The following is a 24,503-nucleotide window of genomic DNA, read 5'->3' as shown; positions in this document are numbered from 1 at the left end:
TTGAGGGTGCATTTTTATAGCATTTTCTTTCCTGACCCTAAACTTGATGGAATGTTTTGTTCTACAAAATTCACTCTCCAGCATATTTAAACTCAAACCAAATAAATAAGATTCACAATTTTTAAGCAATGGAAAGCAAAAGAGTAGTTATCCTTGTTAATCAAAACAATTCTTGGTACAAATTACATTTTTATCATATCAGACTCCAGTTGTTCATTAGCCTATTTTTTTATTAATGATCTATGTGTAAATTCATGGGCTTATATACAGTTAAGTATTCTATTAGATGCATCTAAGTCCTTCTTGCACAATATTCTCCCTAAAGTACTTTCATTTGGTCTAGGTCAGTAAAGATGAGTCTATATTTCTTAGTTTGCTAAGACAGGAATCAAAATATACTCTTAGGCAATGCATAGAAATAGCCCATTTCGTACTCTGGGTCTTTTTTAGAAAGCAGCATGGTATATTTTATTGTTAGGTAACAAAAATCTATATTGTTTAAAATGTCTGTAATCTGAGTTCTTTTTTTTTTTTTTTTTTACCCCTAAAGTGACATTGACTGAAATCTCTCCATAAAGAGAATTAGGCTGTTGCTTCTAGTTCAAATGCATACCCTTCATTTCCTCTAATTTTATACAATGTAAATAAATACTCTCTGGTGTTCAGAGGCTACTGGAAAACTCTGAATGCCTATCATGTGTTCTAAATAAGGCCCTCTTGAATAAAGAATTACCTTTGAGCTAAGAAAAGTAATAGTTGCTAAGCAGAAAGGTCAACAAGAGCAAGTGGGCTTTTTCCTGTATTTGTCTGTGAGAATAAACATATGGAGGAAAATGTCCTTCTATAAAAGAATTTAAACAAAGCAAAAGTCTTCAGAAAATAGATTGCCATGGAAAGTTTATTTAAACTTAAGATTCCCGCATGGAATTAGTCATGTTAGACTGAATTGAATTGAATGAATAATTCCACTCCAATATGGTCTACTTTCCTTTAATTTCTGTGAGTAATGTTTGGAATATTTGTGCCCAGTAGAATATGAGACATTTCAACATCAGCAAATTGAGCACAAGAAGTAAGACCCTGAAGAAATGGACCCAGGGCTTCAGTGCTGGGCAGACGTGTACAGATTCAGATCGAAGCAGAAGGTGAAGGATAGTATCTGAGGTTAAGAAACAGGATTTCACATAGATAGCATTATGAATTTTGTCATTCAAAATTGGCCTTTCAAAATTTGTTTCCATACAGAACATTCTGTATGATTTTCATAGTGTTTCCTGGGCCCATGAAGAGCAAAATAGAATCACTGGATTATTAGTTTGGGAATATGGAGATTTCTAACTCCAGGAGATTTTCACCAAGTTCTTTCCTAAGAAAATGTACTTTACTTTTCCTTCTGTTGATCTGTTCTAAACAATCTGCATTACTTCTCTGTTCCTAAACATTTGATATATTCCTTTGTGAGTTGTGACCAGCCATCATAATAAGCTATGCACCTAAACAGGGCTCTCTGGGTAACCTTTCTATCTAATTCTAAAGTATTTAAGAAGATGTAGTGTCCTCTTATGACAGATACTTCTTCTGTGCAAATCCTGGCCTTTTCTTAATAGAATCTGTTGTCAGTCTGCTGTGGAGAATGATTTTTAATCATAAACATGCAGGCAGATCATCTAAGTATACAGTTGTACATATTAATCTAGCAAATTAATCTATTTGTTTGTTCATTTCAGTCCAATGAATATGACTCATTAACTATGGATGTGAATTTTATAAGATGTTGTAGAGGAAAATACAACAAAATAAAATAGAGTAAAAATGCCACTTCTCCACGCTAGGATTTTCAACTCTAATAATAGACTTCAAACCTGTGTATGTACTATAGTAACTAAAAGACTGAGGAATGAATGCATGCAATAACACAGTGTAGTCAAGGAAGAAATAGTCTAGAAGAAAGAGTAACAGTGAGGCAAATAAGGAGTCTCATAAAACCATGAATACCCAAGTTATCTCACTCCTGAACCATCGCCGTTTCCCAAATATAGTACAAAGGGGACAGGTTGTTGAGGGACAGGAAGGGCTTATTCCAGACAAAAGGAAGAGTGAGTTTTGAAGACAAGTAGGTATTAGAAGCATGATGTCTTTAAGCAGCTTCAAGTAACTTGGTGTTAAGAGATGGTGGTGTGTAGCTAACAGATGATGAAATGGGAACTCACCAAAGTCATCGTCTATAGCACTAAGAGCTTAGATTAGACTTCATACTCCATGGCCATGGGGACCTATTGGAGAGTTTTCAGCTGAGGATTTTTATGTTCACGTTGGAGTTGTTTAAAGATAACAACTATGGAGGTGTAGGTGAGGTTTCTTTCGGGGGTGCTACCAAAGGTCAGGGTGCCGACAGCCTGAGTTAAGAACCCAGATGAAAAGAAGGAAGTAGAGGTCTCTAGAGGAATGTAAGGGACGTGCTTAGGAAGTTATGGCACTTTCATTTATGTCCATCATACATTTTAGGACTTATATATCTTTTAAATATGATGTTATACTGCAAAGCATCCAAGAATTTGACCACATCCTTAGGGCATTAAAAATTGTCCCAGAGCTACTCTTGTTGAATGGAAAAGTCAATATCATGTACTAACTTTTTTCATTTTTTAAGACATGAAAATGACATCAGCATCTACATAAAGAATCTTCATTTCCAGATAGTATGTTTTCCTTCGAGGGAGAGGGAATTAAGACGGGTGTTTCCTAGAAGGCTGCATCTTTGGAAGCATCTGCAGGTTTTCAGTTTTAAAAAGTAAAATAATTTGAGGTCTAATTTATCATGGTTGTGCCCTTGAAGAGATTTTGCCCTGCTTATTAGGGTAGATATAAATCTACATTGTGGATTATTTCCGTGTTCCTACCTTATGTGGTTTGTCTATTAATGTAAAACCAGGCTCAGTGTTGGTTATCTTATATCCTCCCTTGATTTTTTCCATTGTGTTGGATACCAGAGAGATTTCCATTAGCCCAGGGTGTTTAAGGTTTATTAATGTTCCAGGATGAAAATCAGAGTCTTTGATAAATTTATCATTTCTCAATTTGATTGGTAGGTCATAGCACTAATCTCTTAAGAGAGAAAGAAACATTGAAATAATTTTGGCAACATAGATATGGCCCAAGAGTATTTGCCATTCATCTAAACTAGACAGGATCCATATGTAGCTGGTATGGGTTATAACAGTAATAATAGTCTTTTCTAAATTCTGCTTCTGTCCTAAAGCATGGGCCATGTAAAACTCTAATGATTGAAATAGAAAAGAAGTTTAACTTGAGGCAATTGCTTTTGAGGATTAGAAAAGGGGGTTGGGTATTCCAGAATATTGCACACATTTCAATTGCAGCAATCTGCATGGTAATTGGATGTGCATTGAAAGGTATTTATAGCTAGTTTTGATAAAATACTTAGTTGTCTGAACTTTTGCCCAGAACTAGAAACCAAATAAGACATAGGCCTTTATTTGGAGAGTTCATTTATGCATTTCTGAATTTGAACATTCCCCCATCCTAATGGAACATTAAGAACTGTGGTTAACTCAAGATGAAAATTTGGAGTGGCTACTGCTTGGATAAAATTATTTTCTTATGTTTTCATATAATCATTTAATGAGCTGTATCCCATGAGGTCATGTGGGAGACCCATAACAGCTAAACCTGAATTGCCAATCGAAGCCTGTCTTTTTATCAAGAACATTATTTTTTAAACCTTCATCTGCGCCCCTCACTCTCTTGCCCATGTCGGGGAGGATATTTGGCTCTATATTTAAAACCAGAAATGGAAAGTTGTTTTGGTTTTCCTTAATAAAATCTTCACAAATTTGATTTTTAACGTATAGAAGAGAGTTTTCCATTAAGCGCCCCTTTTTTTGTTCCATTTAAGGAAGTTGGCAAAGTCAGCTATTCAGAAAACTGTAATTAAAAACAAAGATTCTTTAGTTTCCCCATTTGCTTATATATATGTATCTGTGTTATGCTCCTTGATTATTGCATTTTAAAACTTTTCTTGATGCGTTGTAGTTGGTATATGATACAATTAGGAGTCTTGGCCTGAAGGTGAAGTACATGCTCAGTTCCCTAAAAGTGTAAATGGCAGGAACATTGTATGTGATGCTGGGCGTCTGCTGGTTTATATATACAATTATGTGGGTCTTAGACTTGGAAGTGAAACATCACGTATTTAATTTTTTTCTGTTGTTGTTTTGTTTTTCTTCATGTACACAGGCAGATTTGTAATAACACATGTCTGTGATTCGGTCGAAAGCACTGGATTTGGGTTCAGGGATTAGATGACACTGCTAGCTGTTGCTGCTGGCTTATTTGCATTAGTTTGAGTTCTTTTCATAGGTATTTCATCATCAACATATGTCCTCTGTGATGCTTAAAATCATCTCCATTTAATAGAGAAGAACACTGAGGTTTGGTGAAGTTAAGTTACATGCTGCAGACCCCAGAGCCTGCTGGTGGAGGGAATGGCCAAGCTAAGAGTGATATCGATGTCTGCACTCTTTACACTCACCTCAGAAGGGAGCAAGCTCCTGGTCCCCTTGACCAGCTCTGCACCTTTATCCACTTGTTTAGTTTCCCGGAGCCCTCTCTGAGTGACATGCAAACTGCAACAATACTCTCTTTCTCGGGGTGTTATGCATAATAAATGAAATGACATGTGTGAAAATACTGCTCTGGACTGAATGTGTGTGTGTATCCCTACTCCCCACCCCCGCCACCACACACACAAAAAAATTCCCGTGTTGAAATACAATCCCCAATGTGATGGTGTTTGGAGGTGAGACCTTTAGGAAGTGATTAGATCATGAGGGGAGGTGGCCTTATAAAAGAGACCCCAGGGAGATCCCTTGCCTCTTCAGCCATGTGAGGTTCCAGTGAGAAGATAGCCATCAGTGAGGACGTGGGCTCTCACCTGACCCTGAGTTTGCTGACACCACAGCCTTGAACTTCTCAGCCCCCAGAACTGTGAGAAATAAATGCTAGTTCTTTATAAGCCACCCAGTCTATGTTATTTTCCTTATGGCAGCCTGAGCCGATTAAGACAAGCACGTTGTCTAACACGTGTAGGAAGCCACTAAATATTTGTTTAATTTGAAGAAATACATACCTATGACTTGCAAGGATTAAAATTGGTCAAGGAAGACAGTGATTTTTACTGAGCTCCCTGGACAATCAACGGTGGGACAATAAGTCAAGGTCTATTTTGACCAGAGAACCTGGGATTTAAGAAGATTTCTTTCCTTTGGCCCAAGGAAGTATTAATATATCCTGTGGAGACAAGAAAAAAAAAGTGGTCAACAGTTTTTCATAATATTACTTGACTTGCTGGATTAGAAGGTTTCTTTCAACCTATAAAATGGATACTGTCAGGCTTGAAAATGTATTAGTAGTCTAGGAATTCAACAACTTGACACTATTTCCTTCTGAAGAACAAAATTAGAAATCCCCATTAATATACTCTTTGTAGACTGGAGAATATATAAAAAAATACAGAGTAGAATTTCATAATGAATTTATGATGTTTTTCTTTGCTGTACATTTTGGCTCTCTCTGAAAGCCACAAATGTGAACACAGGTTATAATGGAGCTTAGAAGATGAAGCAGAAGAAAGAACAGGAGGAGGAGAGGAAGAAAAATGATACCTGCAAAATACTATACCACTGGCAAGCAGACCGTTTTAGTGACTAAATGGGGAGAATAGAATCCAATAATAAACCCTTATACAAGGAAATTAAAATATTTTTAAAATAACTACGGAAATTGGTATTCACACAGCAAGAATGGGTTTGTGTTAAGAATAATTTTTATATCACATTCCTGGGGGAAGCAGAACTCTGTGTGTGTGTGTACACATATATGTATAGAGAGAAATTACATATATATTACTTCTTATCAATTTTTTAATGCTAGACAGGAACATCTTTCTAAATAATTGTGTTATTATTCTAATTTATTATTCTTACTTGTTCTTTTGCCTTGAGAAGATACTTAGGTTTCTTTTGTTTTGCATAGTAGACTTTTGATTTTTCTGACTTTTTTTCTGGAATGCCTTTGTTCTTTCAACTAGCTAATTCCTACACATTTTTCAAAGAACTCAGGAGACATTTCCTGTAAGAAGCTGTCCTTTAGCTCCTCTTCCAATTCCTTTTGCCTTTCTGAATGGTTTTTCTAATAATTCGTCCACATTTTCACATTTCACTCAGTGCACTTAAAATAATAATCTTTCTGAACCTTTGTCTTCTTCAGTCAATCTGGCTTCTGCAAGAGCAAAAACTAATGTGTTATTCCACGTGTCTTATTTCACAGTGACTGGTACCATATATGGCACACAAAAAGCACTCAATAAATGTTTATGAACCAAAAAGTGACTGTATTCAGGTGAAACGTGTAATCCACCTATTCACATTTACTGTTTAAGTTTCGAGGTGTCCACATTCACAAAATAACATGAGACATGAAGAATTACTTGCCTCAATTTGAGATTATACATGACATTTCCTAAACAGAAGCATGTTTTTTTCTTATACCACAAACTATTCAATTGCATCAGCCATCATCTATGAACTTTAATTACCTTTATTATTAGGCATTAAGCAGTCTCTGCCTATATTCTTGAGTTTATTCACCAGCATAAATATAGCATTGAGTTTTATAAAGCAGCTCCCATTTCAATTAGTGTATACTCATCTGCCCAGAACCCTACAGGAGAGCTTCCTAGTCCCAGCCAATCGCCGATTCTAAGTAGATGAAAAACACATATGGGACATATGTATTCATACAGCTTTTGGAAATAGTCTAATTAGAGTGAAGAAAGGAATTTCTGTCCTGAACTCTGACTAAAGTACCTTCAGTGGGATAAAATAGGTTTCCAACTCTTCATGTCTGGCCACTAGATACCTTGAAGCGCCCCCATAGTCTGAGCACAGCAGGGTTGAGTTCTCTTTCCTTAAGTTCATAAGGTGCCAGACTCAGCATTGTCTGGTGAAGAGCACCCCATCAGAAAACAGAGATTCTCAACACGACAAAAGCAACTGAGGTCTGTCCCAACATGGTGGGTTTTAGGACAGTTTACCTCCGAGGACAGACACTGAGGAAAGAACTAGATCATTTGAAGCCTATTAAACTGAGAAAGATGCAAGAGTCTGCCGGTAGGCTAGACCACCCATTAACATACGCGTATATACCAACAGCTAGAATGGGAAGTTATTACACAAGAAAACATGGTGGGTGTGATTTCACCTAATTGAGAGTAACAAATGATATATAGTAAGGAGATACATGTTTCACATGTATCTGCTATACTCTTAGGATCTACTATGCTCTTCAATTAAATTTAAAATGAACATCTGAAGTACACTTGAAATGGGTTCCTTGGAGGGGCCAGTTGCTTAGCTTTACGAGATAAATAAAAGGGCTAGAGTTTCCGCAGAGTATTCTCTTGTGATTTAACTCTCCCAAAGGAACTTCAATGTATGTGTTCCACTTTGATTAGTTCACACTCTATGCATATTTTAGCAAACATTTATTTAGTGAGGTTTAAAACATTACAATCCCATTAGCCAGATATAATTCACACGAGGAATACATCCATGGAAGAAACTGGTGTTCAAATCATAATTTAAAGAAAGTGAAATGTAGATATTTAGCCTTTCTCAGCTCTTAGCACGTAGATCAACAGTGGGCATGAAAGAGCATCATGGAAAATTATAGGACATGTAGGGGCATCTCCAGTGGGCCCCTTATCCTCTGTGTATCTTCCCATTACATCTGTTAAATAAGGTTCATAACTCTGTCCCCCTTTATTGTATCATTGTTGTAAGAATCATATAGTTGTAATTATAAGGTGCAAAGAAATCAGTGTATTGTTTCCTAACCAAACACTGTAAGCGCGTTCCGTCCAAGGAAATGTAAGACAGGAACCTCAATATATTAAAGTGAATATAACATTTCAAAATATCTAACAATAAAAAAATGCCATTTTAGGAAGAGTCCCATGATTCCAAAATCAGACGATTTTTAAATAACTTTGTATGAATGTTTCTACAACTGTTGTGTCATTTACTGTCCCAATGTTATAAAGCTTAGAGTAGCATCAGATGTTTGAATCACTGACAAAGTATATTTGTGAATTAAATCTAGTGTGATTTTAAATATGACTCAATCAAGACAGCGTTTTATTAGCTGAGTTGTAAGCATCAGGGAAAAGCTATCTTTTCATAAAAATCAAAGTGTCATTTTCACATAGATATTTGGTTTCTGCACTATTTCTTGTAAAAGCTGGGAAAATTTATGTTAAACTCCATAATTGGTGCACAGATGTTATTTTCCAAGAATTCTGTGATGACAAAAGCAACTAAGGTCTGGTCCAAAATTATGCCATTTGCTAACTTAAACTGGAGGGATTCAATTTCTCTTTTCATATATAATTTAGAAAACTTAAATTCTAGTCTTTTCTTGAACTGACAATAAGCTCTGAAGCAGAAAAGCATAACTCTAACCGTGAGTAGCTTCAGTTGTGTTTTATCACAGCTTTTACACACAAATCTGACTGATTGACCTCAGGTGTATTGTTATTATTATTATTATTACTATTATTATTTGTGTATAACCATTGCTAAAATGCTCTGTAGTATGTTTGACATTTAATACTTAGAATGAAGGTTTTGAAAAATATTTTAAACTATAACCCAAATTGGTAATTTAGAAACATTTTGCAATGTATCTTGAGATGTACACATGCAGATTGACTTCATTAAAAATTAAGTAGAGAACCATATGATTTCACTGATATGTGGTATATAAACCAAAAACAACAAAAGAACAAGACAAACAAATGAGAAACAAAAACTCATAGACACAGACAATAGTTTAGTGGTTACCAGAGGGTAAGGGGGGTGGGGGGTGGGAGATGAGGGTAAAGGGGATCAAATATATGGTGATGGAAGGAGAACTGACCCTGGGTGGTGAACACACAGTGGGATTTATAGATGATGTATTATAGAATTGTACACCTGAAATCTATGTAACTTTACTAACAATTGTCACCCCAATAAATTAAAAAAAAAAAATTAAGTAGATAGGACAAACGCCTCCTGAACAAATTTATAGTACATTTATATTCCTTTGGTAGAGGTCTCTGATTTTCTAAAATGGTTGTTTTAGTATTATATTTTTGAACCAAAAGATTATAGACTTCACTGTTTACTCACCATCCAGAGTAATGCTTATGTTCTTGGACAGATTCGCCCAACCCAATGTTGTTTTGTCAAGTGTCAAGCGTCACTTCATTTAACATAAATGTCAGACTAATTTTAAACAGAAGCCTTTTTATACATTTTAATTCTACAAATGGCATTATACTTCAGAAATCTCTTGCTTTTTCACGAAGATGGCGCCAAATGCGAAGAAGGAAGACCCTGCCCCTCACACAGCCGAAGCAAAGGTTCTGAAAGCAAAGAAAGCTGTGCTGAAAGGCATCCAAAACCACACAAAAAAAGAAGATCCACACGCCACCCACCTTCCGAAGGCCCAAGACACTGAGGCTTCAAAGGCAGCCCAGATACCCCCGGCAGAGTACCCCAGGAGAAACAAGCTTGACCACTTTGCCATCATCAGGTTCCCCCTAACTACCGAGTCAACCATGAAGAAGATGGAAGACAACAGTACACTGTGTTCACTGTGGATGTCAAGGCCAACAAGCACCAGATGAACTGGCTGTGAAGAAGCTCCATGACCTTGACCTGGCCAAGGTCAACACCCTGATCAGGCCTGATGGAGAGAGAAGGCATACGTTCGGCTGGCTCCTGACTATGATGCTTTGGACGTTGCCAACAAAATTGGGATCATCTAAACTGAGTCCAGCTGGCTAATTCCAAATATAAAATTTTTTCATTATAAAGCAAAAAAAGAAAGAAAGCTCTCCCTAGCCTCAAATACACCTAAAACAAACCTTGCATGGGAACAGGGGAAGGTGGAGTTCTCTATACCTTGTGTTGTTTAATTCCATAGGTTCTTTAAAAAAAAAAAAAATCCAAATACTCCTGTTTCTTCTTATTGTTACATAGAATGTGAAAGTTTTTTAAAATGGCCACTGCCTATTTTACATATTAACATGCATTCATCTTAATTTTAAAATATTCTTGATTTGAAAATTATGACTTAAACTGTAGAGATTCAATTAACCTGTTGCCGTATCTACTGATAAAATGTGCGTCCACGTTTCGGTGGCATTTGCTCTCTATAGACAGTAACAGCAAAAGGTGCTCCAGGTCGCATGAACAACCAAATAAACACCCACTGTCATTGGGTAGTTTTCGAGAAGTACTGCTACAATATGCACGCTCAGTCATTTTATTTTTTTTATTTTTATTTTTTTTTGAGGTTCCTAATAATGCAGACATCAAGCAACAAGAGAAGAGAAAGTGGCTAGTGTATCGCTTGGAAGTATCTTCTTTCGATTTTTGTAAAACTATCCGTAAGAGAGAAAACATTAATTTTCCACTATCCCATGTTCAAAGGGCTCTGATGTTGCTTGTTGTCAATAAACTTTTTATTTTGAAATAATTTTAGATTTTCAGAAAATTTGCAGACAGTACTGACAGTCCCTGTACACCCCTCACCCATGAAGGTGTCTCCTAATGTGAGTGTCTCCTGTTGCCATGGTGTATTTGTCAAAACTAAGAGACTAATACTGGTAGATTACTATTAACTAAACCCCAGACTTTATTCAAACATCACCATTGTTTTCATTAATGTCTTTGTTTCCGTTCTAGGATCTAATTCATGATATCACATTGCCCTTAGCTGCCATGTCTCCTTAGTGTTCTTTGACAGTTTCTCGGTCTTTCTCTGTTTGCCATCACCTTGGCATTCTTAAGCAGTACTGACAATGAATTTTTTAAATTATCCGAAGACTTTGTTTTTTGACTCACTTAAAAAGTCGAGTTCAAGAAAATAACTTCCAAACTATCTATATAATCACCTATTTGAGATTCTCATGCAAAATGAATACAAGATAGCAAGTTAGATGACAGTGCTTGGGCCAATGTAGGACCCTCCTGAGGAAGAGTTGTTGGCAATGTCAAGTACAACTGTAAACTCAGGTCATTTGGGAGCATATTTGTAGCTAGAACACGAGGTAGCTTGATGATGGTGTGGATAAGGTGTTACACTTCAATCCCCTATTTTGGTTGCTCCTGGCATTTGTGCTACACTGGGGAACTCAGTGGACACAGTGGTCCAGAGCTGTAGATTTTCTATTGTCTTGGTACCGAAAGGGCTGAATGCAAACACAAAAGGACAGTGAACACAGATGAAAATTGAAAGTGTGTGATTTGAGGTCTCCCTGCTTGCAAAACTTCAGAAGTTTCTGCCTGCCAAGAAAAGAAGTTGAAGCATTGCACTTCCATTTCTAAAGAGAAGCGAAGCCAATGCCTATAAGACATATGTCTTTATTTACTCAAACATAAATCAAATGGTCCAGGAACTTGTGCAAGTAAATCGGATTCCATTTGTATGTTTTTCCTGACACATAAATCTAGCTGCACGCAGAATGGCATGAATAATGCAGGAACTGAGCTCCCAGAGTGAATAATTTTTCATTGAAAACCTAGGACTGATGGCTTACCTTACAGAAATGGGCTTGGCACCAAGGAGACAAATGCAAAAAAAAAAATTTAAAAAAAATGCATAAGCAATTGATGTGTATCTGTTTTTCTCCCATTGAATTTTAATGTTCTGATACATATGAAAGCAATTTTATGCCAGTAATAATTTCCTCATTTAATGCATTAAGTGATAATAATAATAATAAATCTAAGACATTGTTATCTTATTACTAATTATTTCATGCTGGACACACTAATCACAGCAACCTAGTAAGAGGTATGTTATTATGACTCATGTTAAGATGAAGAAAATAAGAGGATTTTTTAAATAACTTATCCAGAGTTATACACCTGGTCAAGTGCAAAGTCAAATCTAGCCTCTCTGACTCCTGAGACGTAAACATTCCTAAACGCTGTTCCTATCTCAAACTCAAGATAGTCTTTGATTGCCTATGGTGGTAAGGCAGAATAAACTGACAGAAGAAGAAAAGAATAAATAAAGGAAAACAAGTTACCATAAAATGTTGAGTATAAACAGTGTCATGTGCTCTGGCTACAGAGCTCAGTTAAAGCACACCCTGGAGTCATTATCTCAGCAGCATGAGGAGTGAATCCACACAAACCAGTATTCAGATCCCATTTATCACCTACTTGTCTGAACAGTTTGGGGGAAAAATAGAAACCTTGACTCGTAACCTTACGTGAGGTTGCGAAGACCTCCATTCAGTTATAACAAATCTATCCAGTGATTAGCTCAGAGCCAGGTAAATAGTAGGCCCTCAAAAGACTCTGTTGGAGAAAAGCATGCAGATATATAGTCAAAAATAGTTTGGGGGCATTTAACATGTGTATTCTACTCTAACTAATGGAGATTGAAGGACAAATGAGACACACAGTCCTAAGCTTGTGGAGTTTATATTTTGTCAAGGAAGCCAGGCACCAGACAAATAATTGCATAATTAATATTTAATTACAATTTGAATAGATGCTAAAATTATACAACTAGGATATAATGTTTCTTATTCTCAAATAATTTATACTGTAACACAGGGATAAGATATATTGATGAATACATATAACATAATTTAAAACATAAAAATAATTTAGGGTTTTGCAAAATTCAAAGGAGGGTGATTTTTATTAATTGATCCATCTTAACAGTCCTTATATTGGGATGAAATTCAGAGGATGGGGATTTCATTCAATTATCAAAGGGCTTCAAAGGATGGGGATATTTTTAAAAGATTAGTATTTGTCTCTATCTCTTAGCTGGACATTCATTTAAAAAGTGTGTTTTGCCTTATTAATCTTTGTTTTTCCTTAAAGTGATATTGTTCCAAACACATAGAGACGCTCAGAGCACATGTTTGATAAACTACTGACGTGAAGTGAGTTCGGAAATGTTTTCATAGAAGATATGTTATGGATTAAGGCGTGAGATTTAAGGAATAGATGAATGTAATGCTGATACAGTCTTCAAGATTTAGAAGGCTCCTTTGAAAATATTAGGGAAAGTTCATTTATTCATTGGTCATTTATAGATCATATGCATGGTTGAATACAAATTTCCTAGAACCTTCACTGGTTAGTACGTTGTGCTTCTTCTTCAAGACGTTTCTTCATTGCTGCTTTAAAGTAGAATTATTAAACCACAAATTAAACCCCATTTTCTGTATCTTAAATCAGGTCTTATCAATTTCCGTGACAGACTATCTATATCTATATCTATATCTATATATCTATGTCTATATATATTTTTTTTTTCAATATAGAGTCAAACATTTATAAAACTTCAACAACTCAGATCCTAGTTATTAAAAATATCCCTTATGAATATAGACACAAAAGTTCAAAACAAAGTACTAACACACTGGATTGAGTAAAATATTCATAAAGGATTATATACTATGACAACGTGTGACGTATCCTAGAAATTCGAGGATGGTTCAGTTTATGATCCTCAACAATATTATAAACCATAACAATAGGATATAGAACAAAAGTCACATGATCATATCAATATATGCAGAAAGCACATTTGACAAAATTCAATGCCTTTCATGATAACAGCAATCAACAAGTCAAGAATAGATGAGCACACCCTCAGTTAAATAAGGGGTGTCTATGAACACGAGGCTAGCATCACACATAATGGTAAAGGACTGAAAGCGTTCTCCTTCACAAGGCAGGAATGTCCGCGCTTACCACCTTTATTCAGTGTTGTGCTGTAGGTTCTAGCCAGGGCAACTAGGCAAGAAAAAGAAAGAAAAGGTACCTAGGTTGTTTGGAAGGAAGTTAATCTATCTCTGTTTACAAATAACAGTATCTTGTATATAGATAATCTTAAGGGACACACACACACACACATACACACGAGCTAATAAACAAGTGTCACATTTGATTTAACAAATGATCAAATATAAGACTTTTATTAGGCAGAGTACTCCTTTTTTTTAATTTATTTTTTTAAATTTATTGGGGTGGCAATTGTTAGTAGAATTACATAGATTTCAGGTGTACAATTCTGTATTACATCATCTATAAATCCCATTGTGTGTTCACCACCCAGAGTCAGTTCTTCCATCACCATATATTTGGTCCCCCTTACCCTCTTCTCCCACCACCCATCCCCCTTACCCTCTGGTAGGCAGAATACTTCTTGATTTAGGGTTTCCCAAATCCTTTCTTGATTGCTCTTGAACTTCTCAGATTATCACTCTAACTAGAGTCTTATTGTTATACTTAATGTCAACTGGAAGCATGCAGTTGCTGCTGGGAAAGTGTTGTTCCTGGATTGGCTGGTTCCTTTCCATGGTGGGAAAACATTCCTTTTTGTTCATTGTGATCTTTAATTTATCTTTTCCAATATGTACAGTAAATGGGATACACTTACGATGTTAAAGCTGCCAGTGTTGAAACTCCACCCACTTTAATTGGTTCCTTTAACCAACTGAACCATTTTAATCTCCCAACCAAATAAAATGACTAGAGTTATTTTTTTCCCTTTACTTATAATCCTAAATAGCTATTAAGAAGTTTCCCAAAATGTCTTTCTGGGACTCCACCGGTGATGTATGTATTCAAACCAAACACAGATTAATGGAACATAAGGAAACACATTTATTATAATAAAAATTAATGACAATTTTTATCAGCAGGTATTAAATATATTCCAAATACAGCCAATCATCTGTGGAAGGGGCTAAGTCTGTAAATAACTAAGGATCTGAGAACTATGATTTTTGAAATGATGGCCTTCTGAGAGGTGGGAGAGCAAAATTATAAGCATGTTACGATTATTACAGTGTGTGCTTTGATATTCACACATATGTTAAGAGTCTGGAACATAGGAGGGAGGCCTGGGCTAATTACACCAAAGTGGGTGTTACCAGCACATGGATTGTAATTGAGGTCATCTGATTGGATGGGATACCAACCAGATATTATAAAGTGGTAAAAGAAGAGTATCTATGTCATAGTCTCAAGGAGCACCAACATTTAAGGTGTGAAAAACAAAAAAAGAAACAGAAAAGTAGCAGTAAAATACAGATAACGTTGTAACAGAGCATTTAGGAAAAATGTGGTTCAACAGAAGATCCAGGATCAAATAAGAGAAGGGTTGCAACATTGAATGGCTGTTTGAATTAGCAACAATTGGTATTATAAGACCACAAGGCTCAAGGTTCTTACTGAGACTCAGTCATTATTTTTGAATAGATGTTGCCCAAATTGTTGCAAGCCTCTGGTTAGTTTCCGGAGTTCTGAAAAAGTTTATTCTGACAATGTTTGCCAACTTTTATGAAAGAGAATTTCTGAAGGTCCTTACCCAGCTTTTGAATTGGTGGGTCTCCCATATTTAGTTTTGTATCTTGTATCTTGACCTATTTATCCATTTTACACCACTGCATTTAATCTGTCGTTAACCTGTAATCTGCAACTGTAATCACAGTAACACTTTTTGTATCAGTCCTCTTCCCTGTCATATTTATAACCCTCATTACGAGAAAGGTTACATACGTAACCTTCTCTTATGTGTTACTTAGACCAGTGATGCACCAAAGAAAGGTGTCCATAGTTCAGGAGATGCTCAAAATGATCTTGGGGGCACAAAAAAGAGGCATGTGTCCTCTCCAATTTATTTCATTGTTTCTTTTTATTTCTGTTTATACTGGGGGTGCCAAAAAAATGTATACACATGACTTGTATTCATCTTTTGTTCTCAGGTATATATTATCGCAACTTTAATAATACTTTCTTCCTTTCTTAAAATGTGTATACATTATTTTTGGCATCCTCTGTGTGTGTGTGCGTGCATTTTATAGAGTCCATCATATATCGATGCAATTATATATGTCTGTATACATAAATTATGAGTAAATAAATATATGTATTTTCGGAGCGTGGTATGTGCTCATATGTTGTTGTTTTCTTTTTATCTGATGTGGGTATGACAGCAAAAAAGTTTGGTGACAGTGGCGTGACTATCGGCATGGCCTCTCCGTGGTGCGATGCGGTCAGTCTCTCCCCTTTTGTCTATCTGATCCCCCATATGAATTATGTTTTTAAAGCACAAATCCATGTTGCCTGGAGAATATCACACGTAATTAAGCACCCCCCATCCAAAGCAGAGCTCTCTGTTACCGAGCTCTTGTTTCTGGCCACGTGAACCACTCATCAAACCACCTGCCATTTTTGCGAAACTTATTTTCCACGTCTGGAATGATTGTATTCCCTATCCCCTGTGCTCCCCATGCTCAGAGCACAACTCAAAGGCCACTTTCTCTCACACGACAGTTCAGGCCAGTGCCACCAGAATAAATGTGCCTAACCTTCTAATCCTACAGTGACCAACGTTATTTTATAGAAAATACCCAGAGTTTCTGGTTAGTTTTTGAATAATTTCAATATGATTCTTTTGCATTTATCCTCCATTTCCAGCCCCGTGATGAGGAGATATCGTTTAAACTCATTGCTGAATGAGTCACCTTTTTCTGTTCCAGCATTTTGTACTTTAATCCATACATTATATGTAAAACCAACCCAGATTTTTATTTGTTTGAAGAATTTACCTCTGCCAGGTTTCTATTAGTGGGAAACAATGACAAAAATATAGCTGATAACCAATGTGCATGGATGGACCAGTTCACTAATAGTGAAGTAAATTTGTGGGAATCTTGCTCTCACGTGTGGTAGGAAGGTTGAAAATAAGACCTTAAAGTTGAAATGTTGAAGCTTGTCATTTAGAAACGGGTCTACAGCCACATCAATTTTAGGCCATATTTAATCGTTAGAAAAGAATAGAGTACCGTCTTGTGAAATGTGGTGCTGACGTCATTATGTGGCAGATCAGGGCTTCCTAGAATAATCCATATGACAGCATAAGTTTGCTTTAGTATTATTTCAATGACTGTAACAATTGTCCCTGGTCATTGTGTATGTAAAGTAACTTCTGCTCCCTCTACATCTTTGTTATTATGCAAACCAGATTGTCATTTTTGGTGTTCTTTGCAAGACACTATAAAATACGTGCCTAACGAAGAAATTTACAACTGCATGGGAAATGTTGAGGTGGTCAGGTTGCAACCTCTGTCCTGAGTACAGTGATAACCCACGGTACTACTTCAACATCTGGTGGGTTATCTGTATAAACTTAAGATAAATTAGTGCAGCAAGGGGACAAAATCAGTGTGCTCAAACCATCATAGAATGATGTCACACGAAAAAGCAAATTCTCTTTATAGAGTTGAAAGGGTAATTCAGAGGTTGTTTTCTGAGGCTTTAGTAACATGTCATCTAATGAGAAGCCAATGTGCTGTAGGTCACAGGCAGGCCAGGAGGGAATGAAGTCACAGAAAAGAAAGTGAAGATGGCGCTGCAGATTAAGTTAATGAGGATTGCTTAAGATAACATTTCATTTCAGGAAGGATTTTAAGGCTGGAAGATTATTTCCTCACGTCACAAGCTATGTTGAACACGGCACATGTTCAGAATCTGCCCAGGCACTTTGGGCCAACATTTGATGAATCAAGAAATGTAAGGTGCTACTTCCCTACCTATGCAATACGATGGTTTTCGAAAGGTCCCTGAACTTGATCTCATTTAGAGATTGTGATTTGGTGCTGAACCGCGTTTGATAAGAAACTAATACGCGAAGTATGGAAGAAAGTGTGTGTCTTGGTGTGTGGGCATGTGAGAACTTAGAGGAAGAAAAATAAGGATTAGGGAACCAATCTCTGAAACAATATAGGCCACAAGTGCAAATAAAAGTAGGGTGGATTTATAACTTTGAAGTATGGAAAAAGGAAACAGTCTTTGGAAGTGAAAGTTTTGGAACCTTGGTAGCTTACTGCTAGAGATTTGGGGATTTTTTTCACTTAAGCAGTTATACATTTTTGGAAATGCAACGTTACATGTTTAAAGGGCAATTGTGAATCAAAGTGTTATTTCTGGTAAGAAAAGAACTAGTATTTATATGCCAGGCAGCCTTGTAAAGTCCTTGTAGAACTTGTTACTGTTCCGTGTTTACAGCTGGGGAAACTGAGACTGCGTTACACGGTTCCATGTGGCAGAAACAGGATTTAAATCTCAGTCAATCTACTTCTAAGCTGATACACTGGACTAGCTCCCTTCTGTCTTTGAATAAAAGACTAGAGACCAAAATCAGATGGCAGACATTTTGGGGGCTGCCATTTCATTGTGGCCTGAACTTGTCCTAGGCTGCGCAGTAAAGGGAGTGGTAGTGCATACTGCCCTCAGGTGTAAGTCCTGTACTGATGTCTCTATTTCCCCCTTCAGTGCATACTCTGTCCTTCCCTGGCCTATTCCCTGGGGGACTTCTGCCCTAAGGATGCTTCAGGCGAGCCTCAGTGCCTCCTGGCTTCTGATATGGTTGGCCAATAAGAGGATAACCCGAGCATGTCTTCCCCACTCCATCTGCACGTCAGCAGATGCTTCCCTAAACTTGGCTTCTTTCTCTTCCTCCTCCCCTTCCCACCGCTGCCCCTGGATCCTGCCGAACCCTTGCACCTACGTGCCTTGAGGCCGTGCAAAGGTAAATCTCCCCAGTGTTGCTAGTTCCTGGAAGTCCTGACATCACTTCTGTAAACAGTCCCTTCGTGAATTTCTCTTCCAAATCTCCACTGCATGTACCTGCTCATTCCTTTTGGAATCCTGAATGGTATCAGAACTATAGGAAGGTTAAAAGTCTCTACAAATGCAGGCCCTTAAATGTGTTCCCTTGTTTTAGTCATTGATTAGGCTAGTAGTACAAACAGGGTCCAAGAGGTGTTTGGAATCTTCTTTCTTTATCCCTATTGAATATCAGGGAAAATAGATCCTCATTATTCTCTAATGCTTGCAGTTAGCTATCTGCTTCTCCGACAATATGCCTATCCACTGGCATGCTCTTCCATGAAATTTGAGTATACACAAACCTACCACTATAAACCTCTGATTCAGCCAAAATAATTTTAGGAAAGTGATTTGAAGTCTCTGCCATCTTTGTTTGTCCCATGGGCAATCTCCTGAGATGGCTGGTACCACTGAGCCTTCTGAACTGGGCCATCCTGTTGCCAGCACCAGAATGACACATCAGAGTTCTCATCTCTCTAGAAACTTCAGGAGCAGATAAACTCGTTGAGCATTCTCTCCTTAAAATGCACTTTTCCTCTGCTTCTTGTAACACACTCTCTTGGCTTTCTTACCTCGTTGCCCATTCATTCCTATTACTTTGTGGCTTATGATCTTATACCGATTCCTTAAATGTTGGCATATCTCACCATCTGGCTATAAAAATTCCCAAAGTCATCCAGATAGGGTCGGCATGTTCAGTACACATTCACTCTGATCGCTTCTCTTGGATTCAAGACCAAGTGAGGGGATGAGGGGACTAGGTTACATGTCTCCCATCCTCCAGCAGGATAGCCAAGACTTAGTCACATCGGCTTGGTCACAGGGTTCCCAGGTCTCAAAGGGCAAGCACTTCTCAAGCCTCTGCTTCTATCATCTGCTATTGTTCCACTGTCTAAAACCAGAGTCCTTGTAGGAGAGGCCAAGCCAAGAGTGTAGATACAGGGAGGAACACTATTTCAGCCAGTTTTGCAAACAATCTCCCATGGACATCCAGATTTGCGATAATTTCTCATTTTAAAAACCATATCATTTACAATTTTCTCACTGACTATAGGTTTTGTCTCCTGGGACGAGGCTGATCATGCTCTTAGAAGTCTCAGATGAAAGGTGAGGTCTTTATTTATTGTTTTGTTTTGTATTCCTTACCTCTAATTAATAGCCTATTTTAGCAATGTAGAAGTCTTAGACTTTGGAATCTGAAACCTTTTCACAACAGAGAAAAATATTATATTTTCTTTCTTTCTTTCGAGAAAAATATTCTAAACTATCAAGAATGTTCTACGAAGAGAAATCCGCAGAACTTTAAATTCATAGCAAGTTTAGGAAATTTGCAGTCAGTCTCTGTCATCTTCTAAGAGGCCTAAGCAGAATTAACATTTAATAAACCTAAAAAGAAATAGTCTTTCTGAATTGTCTAATTCAGAAAGCCTGAATTGGTGTCTAACAGAACAAAATGTCTCCTCTGTATTTCATTTTACTTATAAGTGGTGACAAACATCTTGAAAACAAATATCTTTCAAAGAAATCTGACGAAACAAAAAGTATTTTGTTTCAGATATATGGAATAAATCTTGTAAATTCTAAGTAGTTTCCTGAACAAGAAGAATATGGAAAATGCCAAAGATGGTTTCCCTAGGCATTTCCTTCAAGAGCAGAATTTCAAAGACTTGAAAGGTTTTTGTTTTTGTTTTGTTTTAATTTTTCAACTACTAACTCAAATATTATTTATGGCAGAACTTTTTCCTATCCTAAGGTGTATCGAGGAGGTATTGTTAGCATCATTAGCTCAGGATATATTCCCAAGCCAACAAGTTCTAAGAAATAGGTGAACTTACAGATTCTACAAGCTCAGTTTCTTCAATTATGGCATTTATAATTGTGTCCTAAATTTCTATATGTAATAGAGCATAATTACACTTAATAAGTATGATATACCTATATGAAAATTAAACAATGTACAGGCAAATTATTTTTCTGAAGTAAAAGTTTAATCATGATGAATTGAATTGAATATAATGACACCCAAACCATGGTTTCACTTGAATTTATCTATGGACATTGGGAATCATTTTTGTCATCAGGTCATTTGAGGTGAAGAAGTTTGGAATGCTTTCAATGTATTCCAGGATTTTTCAACCTCAGACCTATTTGTATTTGAGGCCAGATTATTACTTGTTGTATGGCCTGTCCCATGCATTGTAGGATATTTATCAACATCCCTGGATTCTAGATGCCACTAGCACCCTCTCCCCCAACTCCCCACTGGGACAACCCAAACTGTCTCCAGACATCTGCAAATATCACATATCCCCTGAAAGGCTACACAGCCCTCAGTTGACAACTAAGAATTACTGCATTCATTTGTTTCACCTGTGACAATTTGCAACTGATATCAAACTTTTTAGTTCAAATCCAAACAATATTGCATAACATTAAAATGATAACCTTAGAATTTTAGGGGTGAAGAATAGTAAAATACACCACTTATTATATAGTCACTCTATGGCAGGGGCTTTTCAAACATTTTTCATATTATCCAAGAATTAGACTTTTCCACCTCATTTTAGAATAAATAAAGTATCAGCAAGGTTTGATAACTACCCCCAGGTCAAACAGCTAGTCAACTGATGTTTGAATTCAATTCTTTCTGACTCTGAAGCCCATGGTCTCCCGACTGTACTAGCTGTACATACTAGAATATGTATCTTTGGGATATGGATGTGGCTGGTTTACTCTTTTTCACATTTGTCAATCTTCAATTAAATTATGCTAGATCTGCTGAGACTCAATTGCCTGTTATTGTTCAGTTCTACTCCTTACGAGGTGTGTGAGCAGAGACAGATTACTTAGACTCGATTACTTGCAAAGTCTCTACGATCTTGAAAGAGATAAGTCAGAGCCATTACTTCTGCTGTAAAAAGCGCAGGATGATCCCTTGGTATATAAGTAAATATATATTTTGGCAGCCCAACAGTATAATTTAGTTTATGGAGAGTAAACGGCATTTAAAAAATATCCATAAACATAAGCAACATCCAAATCCAAACTAAATATGGGTGGGAGACTTAATAATGATCACCAAACTGTCCAAAAGGCTATCAATAATTTTGCAAAAATATCTACAGTATAAATGTTTGGTCAGTTAGGGACTGGCTGTATTTTTCAAAAGCCAAAATATCATAACCATAGGAATATTTTAAATGTCTATGATAACAACTTAGTTGTTCAGAAACTAAGACGTTATAATTAAAAATTCCAAGGAGGATGGTTTGTTCTAATTAAAAAAAAAAAGCTATTGGAATTGAGTAATATGTCATCTCCAACCCCCCCCCCAAAAAAAAATCTATCATCTAGCTACAAAAAGGAAAAAAGCGTAAGAAATAATACATTAAAGCTCTTCATTTTACAAGTTTGTTTCATATTAATATTTTCCCTTTTTAAAGTAACATTCATGCTAGTTGAGTGGAATGGAGTGTTGCTGGGGAGATACTAGCATAATTTAATTGCCACTTCAATTAGTTTATGCAGAGACAATCTACACCATCTTTATTATTCAAATAATTTAGAAAAAGTGTATTCAATCAGAATTATCTAACTGAATTAGAACTTCTATTCCCAGCTCTCTATTCTAGATAATGTTGAAACCTACATTTCTAATTTGACCCAAGTATTACAAAAGAAACCTCTCCCATCCATGATAATTCTAGTTCTTATCCCGTCTAACGGTTCATCCCACAAATTAGTTATTGACAGAGCACAAGTGAAAAACATGGGTTTCAGGATAGAATGCGATACTACTCATAATGAAATTCACAGACCAGAAAAGTGAGTTTGTTTACAGTCAAATCTCACTGACTTGGAATAGAATGTAGACAGTGCTGCAACTTCACTCAAAACTTTTTACTTATGCTTGAAAGTATAAAATAAGCTACCACCATCATAAAATGATGATTACTGAGATATTTAAAAGTTAAGAACAAAATTCCTCGTACTTTATTCATTTATCAACAAAGTAGGTAGAAGGCAAGAACATCTGACTTTTCCATAATTCTTCACATGTTTCTGTAAGAATTCCATAATTTCTCAACACTCCTCAGAGTAAGTGGTGGACGTGATTTAGCTCACACCCTTTTGGCTTTGTTGTAAAGGCATTTGTATAAAGCCATGGGATGTGTTTGTTAGTTCTGAACATAAAACATAAAACATTGGTTTGTTTGAGATTCTGTTGCAATCATCCAACCAGTACCACTTAGAAAGATTTTTGGCTTTGAAGGCAAGGGGAAAAAAAGGAATTAAATATAAAAGATGGGTTTGGAGCCAAATCATCACGAATAAATATGAGGAACTCATCTAAGGGCTATATGCAAACCTATAAACAATGTGCTTGTGTATAGCCTTATGTTCTCTGGGTTTAAATAAAATAATAAACAGATGTTGGTAAAACATTTCTGATCTCGAGTTGGCATCCAATGGAAAGATAAAAGGGAAGAAACAAACAACAATAAAGGATATGAAGAATTGAACAATGCAATCTTTAGTCTAAAATGGGACCAGGCTATAAAGGACTTTGTCCAGCTTATTCCAATTCCCCACTAAACACTTAAGAAAACAGTCAAAACATCAGCAACAAAAGAAATTAAAATGCGTATCATAAAAGTTAAGACTGACAGTAAGACCATTACAAGGATCTGTGAGGTATTTTCCTGAAATTCAAAATCTGTGTCGCTGCAAGTCTAATGAAACAATGCAAATCTGCCAGCATGAAAGAGGAAGCAGACTCTTTCTCCTCTACCCTGTTCTTCCTTTGGTTCAGTATCTTCGGTTCATGACTAAATAGTTATCAGTTTACATTTTTTCACAAAGTTTTATGTAGAGATGTCATCATTGCTAAAGAGTTTATTTCAAGCGAAAGAGAATGGTACATAGAGAGTATTTTTCTTAGATTTGTTACTAATGTTTGGAGTAAAAATCTAAATGTTTTGCAAGTATGTGTGTGATAGAGAGGTGATATATATGTCACTGTGGTAGCCGGTGATATATACGTCACTGCCAAGCATTTGTTGCGGGTTTACAGAAACGTACACCTGAGTACACACAAGACGTTCCCCTGTACCAGTGGTGCTCAGTGAAATGACAGTGGAGGAAAAGTATAATAAAATAAAGGGAGTAATCTATCGTGAATCTGACCACCTTCAATGCAGGGTGCAATGTCTTAAGAAGTCAGTAGACAAATTTCAAGACCATGGCATAGGATACCATCTTCTACCCTTGCCAGGTGAGCAGGAAAGTCCCCACTGGCAGCTGAATGAGAGTCATCAGAGAACACCATCAGAAAGGACTTGGAACATTCCCAACTTCCACCCTTTATTCCTCCATGAAATAGTAATCACCATATTAAATAAAAACATCAAAGTAAAGAAAGAGGAAACCTGAAATTCCATTGTACTTGTCAGCATTAATGATCTAGACAAGGAAAAAGAATCCAGATAAGAAAGGGGAGAAAAACATCAACGATAACCACGTGGATGTACCCACATGCATGCACACACAAGTGTGTACACGTACACACACATATGTATACACACATACACCCCCCCCAATGAACACATTTCACAGGAATTATAACAGAGAAGTAAAGAGAGACCTTCAGAGTATAAGCAGGAACTATTCTTCCAGTCCATAAGTGTTATAAAATAGAAGAAGTTTCTTGCCCATCTAACTTAT

This window comes from Rhinolophus sinicus, linkage group LG15 (assembly GCF_036562045.2).
Source record: "Rhinolophus sinicus isolate RSC01 linkage group LG15, ASM3656204v1, whole genome shotgun sequence".
In the NCBI taxonomy this organism is placed as follows: Eukaryota; Metazoa; Chordata; class Mammalia; order Chiroptera; family Rhinolophidae; genus Rhinolophus; species Rhinolophus sinicus.
The sequence above is the reverse complement of the archived record's forward strand: the minus strand, read 5'-3'. Positions refer to the sequence as shown.